Source organism: Varroa destructor, unplaced genomic scaffold (genome assembly GCF_002443255.2).
Source record: "Varroa destructor unplaced genomic scaffold, Vdes_3.0 BEIS01000005.1, whole genome shotgun sequence".
NCBI lineage: Eukaryota > Metazoa > Arthropoda > Arachnida > Mesostigmata > Varroidae > Varroa > Varroa destructor.
The window spans coordinates 11,408,902-11,426,163 of record NW_019211458.1 but is presented as its reverse complement, the minus strand read 5'-3'; the positions used below and the strand labels follow the sequence as shown (position 1 = coordinate 11,426,163).

At 40.3% G+C, this 17,262-nt stretch overlaps 1 protein-coding gene and 1 long non-coding RNA gene across 2 annotated transcripts in view; both read right to left on the bottom strand.

Annotated features, from left to right (window-relative positions):
* LOC111251544 (uncharacterized) overlaps positions 1 to 16,826 on the bottom strand; it is a 37,361-nt gene extending 20,535 nt beyond the window's left edge. The window contains exon 1 of the mRNA XM_086991421.1: positions 16,806 to 16,826. The gene's annotated coding sequence lies outside the window, so the exon portion shown is untranslated. The remainder of the gene's footprint in view (positions 1 to 16,805) is intronic.
* Positions 30 to 9,122, bottom strand: LOC147755272 (uncharacterized). Its single transcript, XR_015329306.1, has 2 exons — positions 9,000 to 9,122; positions 30 to 7,386 (listed from the first exon to the last, which is right to left on the bottom strand). It is a non-coding gene; the product is annotated as an uncharacterized LOC147755272 (long non-coding RNA).
* Positions 16,827 to 17,262: the final 436 nt, after the last annotated feature.

Here is a 17,262-nt window from a genome sequence, read left to right as displayed (position 1 = left end):
TTTTTTACTCTATGAGAGTTCTACGCAGGTAATATTCAGTAGTTTATTGTTTTCAATATCTATAGCATAGGTACATATGAAGTGGTCTATATAATTTCAAAGTCTCCCGAGCACACTCTGTCGCTAGCAGATGGTTGTCGTATCCTCCTGACACAATGACCTCTCGAGAGCGTAGACGATATTCGATATATAGCCCGATTTATTCAGTATAAATTACTGCGAATAACAAGACTATTCGTATAAGCCTGTAAGGAGGACCTTTGAGCGTTACGAGGACAGCTTTACGAGCAATAACGAACGTGGAGTTGACAAGGCGATGTAACTCTTGGCGGTCCTTTCCTCAAACGAACAGGTCCATAGGCAAGGTCGCGATGGCTTAGTGAATGCTAACAAGCTGGTAAAATCAGTACGTTTCAAGGGCGCAGGTCATGGCCATAAGTGTGTCTGTGCGAAGTGAACTTGTACCGTTGCTGGCAAGTAGCAGACTAACAAAAGATGCTTCCTTTCTCATATCATTACCAGCTAGATTCTTACAAATAGATTGGCACGCAATCATGAACTGGTGCAATAAAAATGCTCCTCTAGAAACAACTACCAAGCTTAGATTTTTCTCGCTCAACTTTTATCGCTATCAGTCACTTTGCTCAAAAAAAAAAATAGCTTAGATGATCGCTCTCAAGTATTAAACTGTTTGCGTTACTAACGCCAGTGCTTTTATGATGGAACGAATAAATCAAATCGTTGCCTGAGGCATTTTTTTCCAAAGTTTTTAAACTAGGACCCAAGTTGTGCAAACGCAATTGCCCTAACTAGGATACGGCATATTCCCGTTGGGAGCAAATGCTAATTTCATATGGCATTGTTATAACACATCCATTGATACAACAGTAAATTTTACCACCAAACAAATCGTTTAACTTCAATCGTCCAAGGGTATTTTTGGTAGGCCATTATAGATGCCTATGCAAGGCCCTAACGCAGGAGCGTGCCGTGCACTGGTGACCGCCACTACTGCCGTTTCAATCTGATGGTGTGCACATGCAGAACGTCAGATCATCAGCCTGTCGTAAGTCCAATGCAGTTTTGCAGTAGGATCAAGAGCACGACAATACCACGCAGCCCTGCTATGAAATGTAATTATGTCGTTTATGATAACGGCGTTGGTTTTCCTGAGCGGAGCTTCGACGCTAGTTTTGCGACACATCAACGCCTGTGGCATTGGCTGTGGAACCGTCGTAGAAAGTAGAATAACGCCTTGTGGCTCCTGATCGAGTCAGGCTATCAGCTGGCTAGACAGGTGTGCCGTCATGTCGTAGCCGAGAAGGTTTGGGGCAAGAAGCGTCACAGTTTAGGTCACGCGTAAATGCCTAATGTTGCTCGAGAACTTAGCTGGCCTCTCAGCTGCGCAAAACATGATCACGCACTAAACGAAGTTACTATGTTGATTGTTGTCGACGTAATCCTGTAGGTATAGCGGCCCAATAGCTTAGCTATAGTATGGATGTGCGATGATTACTGAAGGAGCGTGGTGCGGGTGCATGGATGAGGAGGAACTTCTTTCGGCCTAATAGGTTACGACACATTGCCCCAGGCACACATCAGCATAAACTACGAAGTTCTAACTGAATCGTTGATTATGCCTATCTAGGTAAGATGGACTGAGTGTCGATGTATGCCCGACCGATGGCTATTCATATAAGCTGCTAACATTTTCCATGCGAAATGGACATATCTTATTTAAACAGAGATGAATAATTCAGATCAGAGAACTGGACGGGCAACATTTCCATTACATAAAGAAATCAACAGGTTCCTAATCCTATTTTAGTTATACCGTATACGCTTTTTGTAGAATTGCCGAAAATATACATTTATTAATATATACTGCTCTTCTAAAATATTAAATTTTAGTTATAATGCTTCAGAAACATCACTGAAGAGCATTATATATTGTCGACTCCTCTGAATAATACAAAACTGCATCGTCAGAGTAGCAGAGAACATGATAGCATCGCGTTGACTTATTGGAAGCTTTAAATTCGTTTGTTTATACCGCACAACATAACCTTCAGAGTTATTTTAATAATTTACAAATCATGTTCCGAGACATCCACAGTTGGCACCGTACTAACCTGTTATCCAACCTATCGTGCCACAATCGTCAATAGAGTTGGACGACGAAAGTAACGACCTTTTCCGACCTTATTTCTGCTCTTTTCACCCGGCCACACGTTCTTTAGCTAAAATATTTCGGCAACAAATACAATTGCCACTATCAGTAATCACAGGCGTCTGCCACATTCTACCACTAGCCCCGTCGCGCTCCGCTTTTTTCCTAACGTATAGAGCTCTCGTTACGACGCCGTAATCGGGTTTGACAATCCAGATTATTATTTGTGTTAGGTTGCTTTTTCTTTCCAGAGCGGACGTCTCAACGACGATCGTAGTCGGTCTGAATCGGCCGAGCTGACACTTACAAGCCACATGTCGGCAAATAAAAATAAGAGACAAGTCTTGCTGTTGGGCGAGCGGACCTAATCGGCGATCATACGTAGACTAGACAGGCTATGAAAAGCTACTGGAACGCGTTATTGACATTCATCGCGGGTAGGGGCTGCAACTTTTGTTGTTGCCCCCTATAAATATAAGGTATCAACATGTACCGCACTGCACAAATGACTAGTTAACGTCTTGACTAACAACATATGTACGCCTCCTTTGATGCACTGGTCTAGCATGCATGGGGCCCCTTCTGGTCGACGCAGAACTTCGGCTGAACAGTCGCGCCGAAACAGTAACAGCTTTGGACGATCACGGCGGATCGGTCGCTTGAAAAGGAAACTCTCCTACATCAATATGGGCAAATAAATAGACAACATCTGATAGACAACGTTGCTGAAAGTATCCTTTGCTTCTAGCTAGTGCATATGCAGCTTTGTGATTATGAACCATGTATAAATAGCATCATACTACTGTTATATATGATTTTTTAATGAAATTCCAGTTGAGCGCCTTCAAACGCACGCGACACTTGGTAGTAGCAAATAGTCGTTCCATGTCTCATACACGAATATTCTGCCTTGTTGGAACGTACCGTTTGATTAACTATCTTTCATCCATTGTCGAGTAGCTATCTCAGACTGGCAGTCAACAGTTTGGGCCTTAATTTCACCTTTAATTTTACGGGCTTTTACAAGTCCGTAGTCATAACCGCTTTCCACAGACCACCTGCCATTCTAACACAAAGATATAACCATATAATTGTAGATGTTAATCGAAGCCAGCGGTACCTATCGTTCCATACAAAGTGATCTCACAGTCGTATCCTTTTGAGTTACGTTTCGTAGCTATATCTAGTTGCAAAACAAATCACTTCATTTAATGCAATATAACTTTTATTCTTGCGGCCATGTTTGTAGGGGATTAGAACACGAAAAAATGACCTCTATAAATGGAGCTTTCCCTTATACGTGCTTCTAGGTGCTTGGAACATAACGACAACAAACGCTTCGACAACAAAAATGGTGGCATTTAAGCAACTGTAGACTACCATATGTCTAAACATTCCAGTCTAGGTCCAAGTGGATCTGATATTTCGGTAATTTATCGTTATATCGTCGCTACCAGCAGTTAGGTGGAGTCAACCCATATCTGTTTATACTTGCAGTCATTACGATCGAACACGAACACACAAATTCGATAGAGCGTTTTCTCTTCTCTCAAAAGTCGATTAAAGGCAAACAATTTTCTCATCGAAATGGAACCAATAGATCACGACGGACAATGGCCTTTTCCCATATTACACACACAACGATAGTGTGTCTATGATGACTTCATTCTTTATCTTCAACTTAACACTCGTGTTACGTCAACAGCTCTGAAGCAGCGTTATTGCTAACGATTTTGTAACAACCTGTGCCTTCTTTGTTGTCGATGGCGGGTGTAGGGTCGGCGGTCGTACTACTCTCAATCGAGGATAGATTGGGTTATTGCAGGAACAATGACAGCATCAAGTTATTGAACGTTTGCTTGGCTTATGAAAAAAAAAAAAAAAAAAAACTGTGGTGGTAATTCAGTAGCTATATGACGAGCGGAAGGAATCGTTCACTTCATTAACTTCAAGCCGCTGAAAAGCTCGTCGTCGATGATTTTCGCTAACACCGTACACGATAATCCATTTACTACCGCTGCAACTATGTCCAAAACAATCGACCAGTCTAATCAGATGGGTTACAACGGAAACGGGTACGACGACATTTGGCAAAGAAAGAGCACATATACACGCGCGCATGCTTGCGTAATCCGATCAATTCACACGGCCATTTTGGGGCAGTGGCGACCCACTAACGATATAGTGAGAAAAATTTTCGTTCCTGCCCTGAAATCTTAACTTCCATTCACCCGGAAGCTCCAACGCGACAATACGCTTAGGACAATACGCGTCCATAAGGCACAAAAAGCAATGAAAAATTGCAGTGTGTCTCGCATGTCTGTGGCCATCACCAAAACAAGCGAAAATGTTATGCCGATTTTATTAGGTCAATTTATTACCTACAATAGAGACAGTAACAGCACATTGATTGAACAATAGAAGAAGCAATGTATCAAAGCAAAGGACAAAATCGTATCAGAAGATTAACGGTCTAATCATTACGTTTAACTGTAATCATTTGGGAAGGCCCTTGCCATTCTTGAATCATTGGCAAATGGTAAGCTAAAAAAAAAAAAGACGAAAAATAATTTGGTGTTTTCGTAATCCTGCTCCCACCCAAATGCAGGGCTACGGAAGTGTACATGGACAATTAAAAATTTTGCCAGGAAATCCACCGGGGCTAAGCTAATATATATAGTAATCTTATCTTAGATGCAATGGTAAATTAAATGTTCGTTCCTGAATCTTTGTCGATGAGATTTTTAACCGACATTGTGCAACAATGATCGAGATGTTCGATTCGATGCTGTTTTACCTGGAGAGACCTTTTGTTGCTTTTGCACCTACCTACCTACCTACCTACCTACTTATCTACCTAGAGTAAAAACCAATAGGGCTTGTAATAATCTATCCTTATCAATCAACTGTGTGCCCCGTTCTACGATTGCGGTCTAAGTCTTCGATTTGATCGCCTGTAGTGCTTCTTCATGTAATAAACAATCAACACAAAAGTACGCAAAATTTCCTCGACAACAGTTGACATTACGCTATTTAAAGTGGAAAAAACAATCATCATGTAAGTGTGCAACGTTTCCGTTAAAAATAGACCAGGTGAAACACAACTGAAGTTGTACCAGATACGCCATTTTTTAAGAACTAAAACTTAATTGTTGCTTCTCTGTTATACTTATCAGCTGCTTTACGAGGCTTCCTGCCTTTATTTCCTGTTATGTGTACACTTTTTTATCCTCTAGCGATAGCACCAGATATCGTTAGGCAAACGAATGGTCGGAAGCTTCATAATACAGTGCGTCACAAAGGGCTCCCTTTTATAATCAACCATACGTCATGTTGCATTTTAAAAAGTACTTTCGTTATCGTCGTAAATTTCACATTTACTGGATATGAAAAATGTTTATTCTACGTTGGTAGATTTGTCAGTTTAAGATTTACATATAGCTTGTTTACGATTGAGAAATATTGACCAAAGTGTATGACAAAATTTAGTTTTTTACGATAGATTGCGTATAGTTGAATAATTCAATGAGTCTGGTAAGGAAAATTGCCAAAAAACTGCTTACCCTGTCCGCTAGTCAACGCCTGTATAGTCTAATTTTTGGTTCTTATAAAATAACATACAAGATGTGAATTAATTACGTAAATATCGTACTTAAATGTCCGTATTGTTACTGCTTGCAAAACACAGCTAAACTGGGTTCGTTTTGTAGATACTTTATATTTGAAATACACAAAAAATATTGAGCCAAGTAAATTCATTTTGAGAACTATGCCAGCTTTCAATAGGAAATTGAGTTTCAGCGACGCTGAACAAATAATAGACAGAGCAACATACAGATGGCGCATGACTGATGTACGGGTTTAAGCCAGACGAAGTGAATCTTCGAGTGAGATTTTAGAATATCTATCGTAGGCAGATAGACAAATGAAAAAATCTGATCTTAGTTTGCCAGTGTCATGTCAAGGTTCGATGTTGGGTGTCACACGAACCCGTACACTTAATTAAGTGTCTGGCAACAATTTCGAAACGTATACAATGGTGGGGTAGCGAGAATGCCGCTTCATATGCTAGCGCGTATAAGGAATAGCCCGATTGTCGATGCAATATTTAAGTACTCGACAAATGTCTTCCTTCAAATTATTCCAGTATCGGCGTTGTCAGGGTCAGTTGTTGTTTATGATGGGAACTAGAATGGTACAAAAATGTCCAAGTGAAAATATATTTTCGAAAAAAAAAACGGCTAGAATCACGACCGAGTTTATGACCTTCAGTTTTAAAGAATTCCAACTCGTTTGGTCGCTGCATGCAAAGAAAAAAAGAGTAAAGATGGTTGAATTTGAGAAAAACGTGTACCATTTTCCAGTGATTTCAGGCGTCATCTTGGCATATGCTACACTAGGTATAGCGATCGAGAGCTGATGTGAGTATAAGTGTTCGACGGTTCATCTATTGTGTACCGTGCGGGTGTGGTTCGACAGAGAACTGTGATGAACGACTAATTTCTGTAAATTGATCTGGCCCATAGCCTTATCACAGGCGTGCGTATAACTTCTATGGACAACAAAAAGACTCGTCTTAGATCAACATTACGCAACCGCTAAATTACCTACGTCATCATCATGACAGAAATCTTGGGAACTTGTAATGAAAGGATTACCATAGATGTGTAGAAAATTGAAGTGACAAATGTCCTTTGTGTAAAGCAATCATAGTATATTTTATTCTAGGCTAATTCACATCAGCCAATCCACAATTATCGTAGAAAAATTAGGCCAATAACTCCCCTTGTCCTAATGAACGTAATTTTTAGTAAAATTATTCTTCAGACGATTGTGAATCCAGCTTGTGAAACACAGTAGCATTAACACAGCGAACATTACTATGAGTAGGCTCCTTGAATGAGCAAAAAGACTATTAAATTCCTTATAATCTATGCATTTTGGTTTACGCTACGTTTTAGATCGATATGGAAGTTAATTTCAGATGAACGAATCAGCCATCTAAGCAATCTCCGGTCCCATATTATAAAAGAAAGGAAAATTATTTTCATTATGACAGATCAGGGAAGCCGAGTACGTCCCATGCAAAAAGTCCTGCCTCTCCCGTGCGATATGTAGTAGGACATCGCCGATAAAGGCCATAAATGAGACACGTAGCTGATCTGTCGCTGATCGATGACTGTGATGTGTTGAATAGCCGGAATTTTTCTCGACATCTATGTACAAAACATAAATTCACAGCTCATCGATTAGCTTGCTAGTGCAATATGTTACATTGAGGTTATGTTAGGCTAATTATATTTTCATTATATAGTCTGCCTCACAGCGAGATGTGTTACACTATCTGTATATATACTATTATGACTATGTAAATTTATACAAGTCCTCAAAGGAAAGGCGTCCCAGAAACGCTTAAACTTGCGGTGGCACAAAAACAGTTCCTTCCATACACGACCATATCACAGCAGCAGCAACAGCGATAACGTGCCTTAACAGGAAGGCAGCTTTCCGTTGGCCCTCGGATCGAGTTCTTTTGAGTCTCTCTTTGGGCAGCAGGGATCACTCTGTACTAGGGTAAACACTGCTTCAGTTGCTGACACCATTATTACTATGGGACATGCGTATTGCTAACTTCACAAAGTCAATACGAGAATGTATCCTGTGGTAAACAAAATCCTTACCAAAGCATACTATGGGTTGAGTAACATCTAACGACTAAATTACCTACAAAATGGGGCCTGTAGACATCCTCTAGTTCAGTGCTAGGTACAGTGTCTGCATGCGTAGATTGTACCGTTGAAGTAATCAGGCAACATGATATCGGCCCGATGACCGTAATGTCTGAATTCAATATTTCTGGATTCACTCCTTGTCTAAGGAGGGAGTTGCTATTGCTATACCAAGAACAACATACAACAGCTGTGGCGCGTCTGCGAATACTTTTCTGGGACAATAACGTAAGAGTAAGAATGTATTGACCCGTTCATGTAGCAGACAGCCAAATATCAATATACGAAATGAGAGAAACGGATAAATTTGTGCCCCGTACTCGAAAAAAATCGGAGAGACTTAGTGGCCAGTACGATAAGGCTTTCTTAGAAGTTGGATAATACAGTTGTGCCAGATGTTACGGATAAAGAATGAAGAAGGTAAATATGTTGTAATATTATATTTGACTAGTAGGCAACAAGTGAACAGAGCATCGCTTCTTTGCTTTTCAGCAGAATATCAATATCTTTTTAATTCCAGTCTAATCAGACATCTCTGCTCCCAGCTACAACATCCAGGTGAAGCTATATGTTATACGTCTGTATCGACAGATAGCATATATTTGCTTATGTTTATTGTATGTAATTATGAGCTATTTGCTTTTGGACGTATTCTTTAGCTGGGGTTACCGCTATATTCAAAGCTCCGATTGCTCGTGCTCATTATATTAACTGGTAGATAACAACTATCTTTGTCAAATACGTACGTCTATAATACATTGCATGCGCGTGTCTATAAACGTGGGGTTTGTTGAAGTTTTTTGGCTGCTTCGTGCCTCAAGCTTTTAAAGCTTACCTTTTCCGTTTAGGCCCACTCAGCTATAATATTTTAGAGTCGAACAAATAACAATCAACATAGGTAACGAAAGCGTTTGCTCAGTGGCCTTGTCATCCCGTTGATTGCTTACCGGGGTGACGTGCGGTTACCGCTCCTCACTAACCTTTGCGATTCGTATTCCTACACAGTAAGATTTGTCCGTTTCATTCTCAGAAGCAGGTAGATACTCCTCTATTGCACTTAGCAAATGAAAACCAATAAAATAATCCCGAAGCAAACTAACCATTTGTCTTGCTATCCAAAGCGTATATCCTATTACGCGTCGACGATGTAGACAAACTTCCAATCAAATAGTTAAACCCGGCTTCTTCTTCAATTTTCGGCAAAATTATTAATGACGATGCTTTGTCAAATTTGTGGGTTATGCAGTAGCGTCAGTATGCCATACATCGAGTTGAAACGAGTCTCCGCAGCTTAGAAATTATTCTAAAAATATCTATGGGTGACGACACTTCTCAGAGCTGAGGTGGATGTTTTTCTTCAAAGCACCCTCTCATTCGGCATTGTGATTTTAACCAGCTTTAACTTCCCGATTAATACCATTAAGCAACACCCTGTCTTACTTTTTTGCCCTTCAAGCCTGCAATCATTGACTTATCGCGCGTTTTTAGAGTACCTCACCTACGGATACTACTCTAATGTATCATAAATCGCTTAATTCTGTCGTTTTTCTTCTTCAGCGACTTCAGTACTCCACTGGCATCGTTCAGCGACAGCGCCACCATAATCACTACACAAACTCGATGTGTTTTTCACTGCCACCGCACAACATCAACTCGGTTGACGCGAACATACGCTGTCATCCCTGAAAGGGAAACATTTATCTCTGGCAATAATGCTTACGCTGATCGCGCAGCTCCGCCGACAACATTATCGACGAAGAGGAAAAACAATCCCAACGACAGCGGTGTTCGCCGGCTGTACTAAGTCAAGTTACAAAGTTCCAAGGTACGACCAACTGTGCTTCGGAACTACTGATGCGAGCATCGTTATAGAAGCGCGTGACTCCTGCGCGACCGGTTTACTTGCTATGATAGTAATAGTGCCGTTGCTACAAGTATAGTGGGTAGTCGTAGCCGTTCTCCTCTGCAATCTAACGGCAACGTTTTTCGTTGTCGCCGTCGACGTCGGTTTGGGCTAATCGACGTTCAGCGCTTGCTTTTCGCAGTCGAGCTGCTCTCGCAGTCGTCACTGCAACTGAAAGGCGACTACAGGACGAATGGGAGGGACAAGCGTTTAGCAGGAGCACGGCTTCTAGCCGAAGCGTCAACGCAGCGCCTAGCGACGAGTGCTCATGGCAGGAGAGGGTTTTCTAACAGCTAGAAATGTCGGATATGCAGCCCGCTGCGTAAACGCATCATTGGGTTCTGCGAACAGCGACTGCTGTGGTGGCTGAGCCGTGCTGTTTGCGGCCAGCGCAAAGGAATCGTGGTGTAAAGTGGAGAGGGATCGAGACGGAACATAAACAAGTCGGTCAGATATCCATCCGCCCCTCTATCTCGGTGGAAGAATCATGTAGCAGTTAGCGTTTCGCAAGCTGACCAGGTATCATCATAGGCATCGACCAACCTACAACGATGATATATTTACTGTCCTCCTGACGAAATCAACAACACACCAGTATGTGTCTGTCTATTGCTGGTCATCTGGTCAACGCTTCGCTAAAAAGATTTCACGCGCAGAGACAGTCGGGTGACGATTTTGTCCTCGTCTATATCATCTCACGCTATGAGCGCTAAGTGCTGACGAGGCCGACTCCATAGCTAAAATAAACTATGGCGATCGATAGCCTTTGCAAGTATTAGACGAGATATACTGGCAAGAAAAGATTCTGACGCGTGAAGAGGACTGATTCTTGACAGACCGGTGGCTAGTTTTGATTATGTTTGTCTACCAGCAGCGTTACTTCTCCGTTGTCATGACTATTAGCACCGAGCGCTTTCCACGCTTGCGTTGATAAGGAAGAGGTAGAAGAAGGAAGTTCCCTGATGTTCACATCAGGGAACTCTGTTTTGTGTGTGTTACACGTTAACTGTGTACAATATCATTTCTTCATAGCGGCCTAGAATTGAAACACGGAAAGCCATGCCGAAATGTGTAAGGAGAACGACCATTTGCGCTTTTTTTTTAAATAAAATTTTCTAGTCTGTCAACTAATTCTCCTTTTTATTTTTGGAGCCCATTTTTTGCGCATGAATTCTGTAACAAGCAACTAGTTACGCATAATGACTCGTTACCTACGCGGCAGGTGTATGCCATCGTATTTTCGACGTACATTAATAGCTTTCTTATAATTAACATGTCGATCCGAATAAGAAATCAGCAAAGATGCCCACAGATGAAAAATCAGAGAACGCAAGATAGGCTAGCTTCGCTGCCTGATTTAAAATTTTATTGCTATGCTCTACGCTCTTCGTGACGATTTGGTTTGTGATTGCTACATAAAACTCTTATGCTGTGTGCAATTATATGACGTATTATACACTACAGGTTTTGTCCCCTTTGATGGATGCCCGTTGGCCATGATGTTGCTCCTTTAAGAGCTGCTTTGCTCTATCCAGCGTGCGAAAAACACCCGTTCTCAGTCCAATCGACATATACCTTTTAAATCAAGGATAATGGGAAAACCCCACGGAACCAAACACCATAGTTTATAAACACTGACAAAGGCCGCGCAATGCGTTTCCGCAAATGCACTCATCGTGCATATCATGGGGAAAATACAAAGTTTTTCCGAATCCTCGCAATTTAGACTTAGATGTATGTATCGTGTACAGGACGTGACCGTAATGTTCTTATGAACGCGATGCTCGGGCTATCGGTAAGCAAACACAGCTCAAAATGAGTGAACAAAGTCATCAAAAGTCTGTTAGACTGGCAAATTGAAAAACGCGCTCAGTCGTCACAGACGAGGCAATGGATAATAGTACTGGAAAATTTTGACTGCGACGTCTGAACTATTCCACTGGTTACCAGAAGCGATTTTTGCGGGTGGCCGATGCGGGCAGTCAACGAGAAAAGTACAGGATAGTGGTATCATGAGCTCGTTCATTCGATCTAAAACGTCCAAAAGATGGTGTGTAGAGATATGATTGGTGCGACCAGGTCTAGCCAGCCAGCCAGCCAGCTCGAGGAGATAGTGTTAGGATGGTACTAGAAATGGGAAAGAGATAAATGTAATATAGTAGATAAGCTATCGACTGTTAAATATAATGTCGGTTGGCGATTCTACTGCTGGTTTTGTTCGTTTTTTTTTTATTTTCCATAAAACGTATAGCACAGGAGACTATTTCGAGCCAAGAGCTGCATAGTCAGTCTACTATCCATACATTACGACGATAAGTCATGACTACTGGCTCATTTTCGCTCAACAGTTAACAACTCATGAGCATAAATTATAAAAGACTTTATTACATGCGACGGACGAACTTGTTTTATATTGCAAGATCAGCTCGAGCATATACACTTACGAGCATAGAATTACATGAATCAATAGCTATTACCGAGGATTTTTCGTTTATTGTAGGAAATAAGAGTGAACTTTTGTTTTCAAGCCGTTAGTTTAGCAAGAGTTAGAATAGGCATCTCACATCGCGCATCGGCTGATCTCTGCAGCGATGTCCTATTGAGCGTAGCACTTTCAAGTGCATGTATGTTTGCCTGTTAATATCTTCTCTGGTTTGAAAAACAGCTGCGGCAAGATAATTCAAGGCTTATTTTGTTTGACGTCACGGTTATTGGCGTGCGTGTCTTTGACTTGATGTTGGGATTCTACCACCGACCGCATTTATATTTTCTCGATATTGTAATGTCAAGATTATACACAATTATTGTGGTAACAAAGTTAATTGAAGCAGGCTCCCTTTATCCAACGGTGTACACAGAATGAATGTGATTTGTAGAAAAATCACTATATTCTATATAGAAAAGATTGTCCTTAAGTACTAGCCGTCAGTTTCTATAATTGTCATTCATCATTTATTATTAACCGTTAGATAGGGACATTCCTCTAGACACGCGGTGCTACCTGCAAATTGGCATATTGCATAAAAACTATTAATTCTAAACAATCAAGCCCTGTGCAATCCATTGATTTCAAAACGTACATATATCAATGGACTTGACAAGCTCTAAGCACAACTACTTAAAGAGCACACGAAGACGGAACCGGCCACTGAATTGTGTGATTGCTAATGTGGTTTCTCAGAGCACCGTCTAGCTCGACTGGCGACCAAAGGGTTGGTTTTTCGCTCAAGGAAAATTCAGTATTCAGTGATCAGGATTCAATAAAAATACTACAGTTGAAAGAAATAGTCTATGCCCGCGCAGCATCCGCTGCTCTAGTACTCACATAAGTACTCACTTGCGTACTATGCCATTTGAGTGAAGTAGTCAGTTGCCTATTTCGAACAAGTGTAGTAGGCAGGAGCCGATACTGCTTCAGTTCGAATGTGTGTGTCAATACGTGTGAGATGAGCGTGCTAGAGCTATAGAAGGATACCCCTGAGGTAGAATACTGACCGCTCTACAGACAAATGGATCTTCTCGAAACTGACCAGCGACTGAATGTGGTTAAATTTAAGACGCAGCTTAGTTTACACATAGATTTACATCACAACAACCTTAAGGTTGAACAGAACGGAGCGTCCAACGAACGTGTTTATCGGATACTGAAAAGAGAAAAAAAACCAATCAAAACCAAACGTACTCTTCGAACCCGTTCATGGCACGCTGACAGTATAACAGGGCTTATCACGACTGGCTAAACATGAGTAGAATATGATCCTATTCGAGCTCAAAATAGGTTATCCCTCTTGTGGTCCGGTCCAGTAGAGGAACAGTCTACACGAATAAAGGGAACTATATATGATAGGTAGGTGAATTAAACGATACTTGTATACATCCTTCCACGCAACATAGTCCTTTTTGTTTAACGAAATTGTCTATTACCATTCATCTGACCATATTATTAGTATTAAGGCATCACTGGCAATGGAATAGCTGAATGCGCTACAGCTGGTGCTACAGTTACCCCCCAACAAACAAATGAAAAAGTTAGTGTACAACTTTGCAAGATTCAAATTAACGACGAAATAATAAAATAGCAAAAAATATATCCGTTCCATTCTGTTTTTTACCATCTCATCAGCTACAGTGACTCAAAATAGTAATGCTTACGCCTAATTTATAAGTGTAGTTTACTCACCGTTCTCGTCCCCATAGAAGAGTTCGTTCCTTGAGTTCATTGTTATATCATTAGTTATTATTGCTACTTTGAGTAATTGCCTTCGCATTGGCCTGTAATGTTTCAGGACTGTTTCGACTCTTCTGTCTTTGCAGGACATCACGTAAGTGATAAATTTTTAAGCTAATAATAATGATTTTCAATTAAGAGCTAGATACTGCGTGTTATGAATAAAATCTTCTTGCGCCATAAATGATCAAACAAGAAGCGAAATAAACAATTGTTCGTTTTAATCGTACAGTCAAAGGTAAAGGCAAGTTAATAAGATTTAAACTCTAGACTGAAGCTTGTTTTAACGTAAGCTCGAGCGTTTGGCATCCTTAAGGACGGGTCGACGAAATTGGCCGGAGTAATTATATTTGTATCTCTGAGAACGTATCTGGATCCCATCGCGATTCTGCACAACCGTTTAACAGCTGCAACATAGCAAATTTGATAACATATTTGCCTCGCAAGATTACTCTTCACTAAAAGATAAATATGAGCTTAAGTAGAATTTATTTATGTAATAGTAGCTTTGTCCTGTTTCAGAAGTGCAAGGTAGTCTTTGCTATTGGTAGGTGATAACGTGTTTGCCTATGGAAGCATAATAGTCTAGGTTCAAATGCGGCCCTAAACGCACCTCTTTTGTGCTGGAAGCCAGTTTTCTGACGATGTTAAACTCGAAACGGATAGCAAGCATATGAAGATTATTGACGTAGCTTTCCCTTTGACCAAAACTCGTACCTAATAACCAAGGTTGCCTTTCATAAGGATTAGACTGTGCAATTCAAAAAACACAGTTAATTTATTTGAACGTCCCTCAGATATCCGCAGCCACGACTGAGACTAAATGCGTACAGACGACATATTGATCAACAAGTTCTGTCCGAAAAACACAGAGAAGAAAGGCTTTTCGCGAACGCTACGGAAGTAATAATGCAGTAAAAGCGCCACCTTTAGTTGAAGCCAGAATGAAAGGCATTTTGGTAATAACTACGTGCTACAGACAGAATCACTGTCCTTCATGCAATTAAATCCAGTTTCCTGGTGTAGGCTTTAGTAAATTATTTATTAAAGTTAGGTGCCGGTAGTTAAAGTATTTGTCGAGATCCGAAATCCTATCTGTAATTTAGAAGAATCAAATGTTCGTTCTACTATGTAAAGAGAAAATAACCAGGAATATATTTTTTTTATTTTTATCGCTATATAGCGTATAAAATTGTAAATTTACTCGATAGAATATTCCCATTACACTAGTCTTACCCTTCTGGTATGATAGCGTCTAGATTTGCAGAATGTATCTCAGTTGTATCATAGGATTATCAGATATTCATACGTCTCAATTAGCCATATCATTACTATATATTTGCAGAAAAGATTTGGGTTTGTACTGGAAAATCGCTTCATAGACCTTGTGCAGCTTTACAAGTCGACGTGGCAGCTATCGGTCTTTTAAAGGCCTTTGAAAAGCTGCCACCTTGGGCGAGTTCCTCTCCTTTCAAGTTAGCGTAATAAGACCTTAGCTCGTCGTTTTGCGCTACGTATCATAACGAGCATTCACATAAATCAACGCAATGTGTGAAACACTTAAGCATACGTTCACTTAAACTTCCGACAAGTTTCCAAGAAACAATCTAAGCTGGGTTGAAATATAACAGCCACAATACGAACCTGTTTTTGTTTCATAATGTAAACTTACGTATACATATGATGAGTAGACCTACCAAGTCACGCTAGTAATTACTACAGGATTTATAAGGGTCAACTAATTTGGTTGCATGAACTAGACAATGATCATCAGCACGGAAAAAGCAGGTCATATCGTAATAGATATATATTAGAAGTTTAATAATATCGAATTATTTAGTACAGAGCAATTCTTTGAACTGTTCATTTTTGTAAACCGCCCATTCAAGCGACGGAAGCCACTTTATTTAAGAGGATATAATACATTTAATGTGTATATAATTCTAGGAGAAGATCGGCCGCTTAACAGTCATTTCGTTTTCGGGGGCCTAGCATCAATGCCCTGTTTCCTTGCCGAAAGATAGGAATGCACCTTTGCTCTCTGTATATATTTGCCTATATCTAATGTCTGTAAACAATATACAATATATGTGTTGTTTATGTGTTAGCCTACTGGACTCTAGATAATTCGATTATACCTATTTTTTACCCTCCTTTGGTACTGAACAGTTTCGAACGACAGACAATTAAATTACCGTTCAAATTAGTATGTAGTAGTTAGGTGAGCGTAGGACTGGTCTCAAAGAATTAAATCTTTACGTAGTGAACTTAAAAATAAATTTGTAAGAACACTTTGATGAAGTACGTTCTCGTTGACAGACCATAGTAAGAAGGCTAGAAGGATTGAGTTTAATACAGACATGTATTCTTCAATAGGTACAATTACACAATCAGACGCTGGCTTTTACCTAAAATAAAGTTTCCAAGCATTATTTTTGATGAGCGATTGACACTGAACCGAAAAAAACCTTTAAAGATTAGCACCTTTAGTTCCTTTGTCTACGCTTATCGTCGGACTTCTTTCATGCCATACGCAGAAAGTTACTAATAATAATAAAAAGCTATTTGTTAGAGGGAAAGAAACACTTACTGTTCTTCTTGTGTGAAGAGAAAGGTTCTTCCCCAGTTTACTGCGATTTAGGACGCTTATTGATGATCAAAGAGACCAAACCATTATTCCAAATTTATCTTTAAAAAAAGCTTGTAACGTGGTTTTTCATCTAATTTCAGAATTACGCATTTTTCTTAATCAAATTTTCGGTTTTTGCCACTAACCTGTAACAGTTGCACAGATTTACTGTCTGTTTCAAGCAGAAGGTCAGCAAGAGTTACTTAGAAACGTACAGAGTCGCACACACGACATTGTGTTGCTCATTGTTTTTCACAGTATCACGGTCTTCATATACCAACTTAATTCACTTCGAACATTTTCGAGATAGCAGCAAGCATTCTTTGTGTATATTCATGCGTTGACAAATCATCGATAACTAGTCTATATTAGATGCTCGTAGCGCAGACTCGCTACGAATCTCCGGCCTCCGGCGTATTGCTTTCGTTCAGCCCAGATAATTTCTGCTTCTTGTACCAGTTTAGGTTCCCTTTGCGGGATTATCTCTATTTCAGTGTAGTGCGCATTCATTTCTTGACTGGTGTACTTAGTCTCACCATGTCTGTCTGTCCTGGGTATGGCAGTAGCGGTAGTCATTGTTCTATGCTTCTTCGTTTGTTGATC